This window comes from Equus caballus, unplaced genomic scaffold (genome assembly GCF_041296265.1).
Source record: "Equus caballus isolate H_3958 breed thoroughbred unplaced genomic scaffold, TB-T2T haplotype2-0000768, whole genome shotgun sequence".
Taxonomy (NCBI): Eukaryota; Metazoa; Chordata; class Mammalia; order Perissodactyla; family Equidae; genus Equus; species Equus caballus.
In genome coordinates this window covers 428,346-431,255 of record NW_027221987.1, presented here as the reverse complement: position 1 = coordinate 431,255, position 2,910 = coordinate 428,346, and the positions used below count along the sequence as shown (strand labels likewise).

General features: G+C 50.5%; 1 long non-coding RNA gene across 2 annotated transcripts; it reads right to left on the bottom strand.

Annotated features, from left to right (window-relative positions):
* Nucleotides 1-784: 784 nt before the first annotated feature.
* On the bottom strand, nt 785-2,682 carry LOC138922332 (uncharacterized). Of its 2 annotated transcripts, none has more exons than XR_011435420.1 (2): nt 2,553-2,682; nt 785-1,670 (listed from the first exon to the last, which is right to left on the bottom strand). It is a non-coding gene; the product is annotated as an uncharacterized lncRNA (long non-coding RNA). The 2 variants fall into 2 exon arrangements; XR_011435419.1 differs by having other exon boundaries at nt 2,481-2,670.
* Nucleotides 2,683-2,910: the final 228 nt, after the last annotated feature.

Genomic DNA, 2,910 nt, shown 5'->3' with positions numbered 1-2,910 from the left:
CGATTAGACTTCTCTTGCCATTTGATTGGTGGAATTGCTCTAGTTTGCTGTGTCCTGAGGTGCTCAGGACACATAATCATTCATCCACTGACTGTCAGTACTTATGTCACCGTTGCTTTCACCACACATTCCTTTTATATTGTTAATAAAAACATTGGTCTACCCCACCGACTACCATGATTTCCCTGGGGGTTCATTTTCAGATGAGTTATTGAAGCGTGATACATATTCACTTCTTGCCTCCCCTTCACTTTTTCCTTTCTTGAAAAGTTTTGAAACAGAAATGACCAATATTCACACTCTTATGCCATTTGGGATTCCTTGTGAGAAGATGCGTCTATCTTTATTCTAAGCCTCTTTACCTTTGCTGTGAGTGACGCCAGCCCACCGCCCCTCCTGCATCCTGTTCTGTCTCACTACCCCATCGGGAGAGGCCACTCTCCCTCTGACACCTGCGCACGTGGAAATTCACCACAGCAGAATCAGCCCTGATGGAATTCTCTCACCCCGTTGGGATTTTACTCAGTGACTACATCTAAATTGTTCAAAGCTTTAAATAGCATCAATTTTAGACAGAGAACTGATCAACCTGACATCAGTAACACATCCCAAATTTGAAGCTGTCAGCTCAGGTTGCATTCATCAGTCATTTCAGTCGACCATCTTGTTTGGCTTGATTGGATTTGATGGTGTAAACAAATAAACAAAAGCACGTAAGTTTTCTACAGCTAAGTATAAGTAAACAAATCACTTCAGTCTTTATGAATTCACTATTTAAATAGCATTAATGGAGAAGAAGTTAAGGGTTTATTAAAAATGTTTCTCTTATGATTCCAAATAAAAACAAAGTGCCACACATTCCATCTCTTTGTGGGTGCTTGAAATGTCAGTTTTAAAGCTTGCTGCGTCATGTCTAAAACGGCTGGATCATGGGGCCAGCTTACCCTGCCTCTTGTCACAGAAACGGGACCCACCTGTGGCATCAGCCTCGCTGAGGCATCCATAAGGAGCCACTTCTTCTCTGGTGCTGGACAACATCAAGTCCTCTTGGTTAAATATTCGCAGGTGTTTGGTACTCGTCACTATTTAAGCACAGTCCATGCTCGCCAGATTTGGTTGAATCTTGTGAGGTTTTCGGATTCCGTGGACCTACCTGATGTATTTGGCAGAGGTCCCAAGGACTAACTGTACACGAGGTTTCTGACGCCAATTTATATTTTAACAAGGGTGTTCATAGTAGTCAATTAACAAAAGTTGGTTGTAAAATATAACCATTTCTGAGCAAGGGAACATCAGTTTTACCAAGTCACTAAATAAGAAGATGTATTTGCTGATCTGCATTCCTGCTGAATCTCTGAGACCTGCAGTGTCTTGGTCAATTATTCAGCTGCCACCAGGTGAGGAGAGGAGGAGGACGAATGAGGTCATTGAATCTAGGAGATTCCAACCCTGGGATGCCTGAGTCCAGAGCCGTGGTTTTCTGCCTCCCCGGGTCATGATGGGTCTCCCCAGCTCTCATTGATGGGTCCACGTTTTCTACCCAAACCCAAGCCATGTGGCTACCTGGGTCTTGCTGTGGTTTGGGAGCCAGATAGGAAGTATTTTCCGGATAGATTACATTCAGAGGGATGACAGAAATCCGCCCAGTGATTAGCCAGAAGACCAATTAACTAGTAATAAGAAGACAAAGAGGTTGGGGATAGAGAAATTTAAGTATTTGCTTTAAAAAATTTTACCAAAGAAGCATATGCACATGGATAAAGATGACCACCCAGTATACTTATTGGGAGTATATAGTGACATGATCAGGAGGGGACGTCATCGTATTGAAGGAGGGCAACATGTCAGGTTTGGGACTGTCCAGGTTTGGACTGTCAGTTAGATTTGGTAGATGCTCTTATGGAAGATAACGAGGACTGGGAATGTTCTTGGTTTTACGTTGTATTCATAAAAATAAACCTTGCGTGAGTGTGTGCTGGACAGTGCAAGAGCCCTGTGGTGACACACGTTCTCTGCACTTGCAGCTGGAGGAAGGCAGTCGGCCACAGACACACAAAGAACCTGGTCTGGGCTTCTTCTCGCTCCACATGTTCATTCCAGCGCATCCCTCCCTCAGCCTCTGTGTTAGCCAGACACCAGCCCAGCCCAGCGCAGCCCAGCCCCCTCTTCTGAGAACTGGACCCCGATCCTCCTGCATTTTTCATTAGAACCCGTTAGAATCCGAATTCGGCTCGTGGCTTCCTAGGGTCTGCGACTCTGAGGACCCCTGCTAGGAGCATCCAGAGGCTGTTCTCCTAACCCGGAGGTGCGCACGCGCCTGGCACAGCAGGAAAACCTCGCTCCGTTAGAGGAGGCCTCAGAGGCGCCGGGCATCGCTTGGGCCGGTGGAGGCGGAGGCCGGCCGCCCGGCCCGCAGGCCTCCGGCTCCCGCCCGGCCCGGGCGCGTCCGTTTCTCCCGCACCGCCCTCGGGGTTCTTTACCGCGGGCGGGCGAGCGAAGGGGTGGAGTGAGGAGGGATGGAGAGGGAGGAGGCGGGATCGCCCGGGGGTTACCCGCTCGGGGAGCCGCTGGAAGTGCCAGGTGGCCTTCCCGGTCAGACGCCGCCAGGCTCTCAGCCTGACGCGCGTCTCCCCTTCCTTAGATTGACTCCTTCGGCTTTCCGTTTTCCTCTTGGGGAGGGGTGGGACTTCCGGTTTCATCACCGGAAGACGACGAGCCGGAGGAGTCCGTCAGAGGGGCCAGCAGGAGCGATTGCGTCGGCAAACGGGTAAGTTATTCTCTGACCGGGCCGGGGGGGGGAGGTTTGGAGGCGGGGACCGTCCAGCGTCTGCGCGGGGCCTGGGGGCGGTGGCTTGAGGGCTCGGGCCGGGCAGCTGGGCGCCGGGAGTCCCGCCAGGGCCCTTCGCTCTT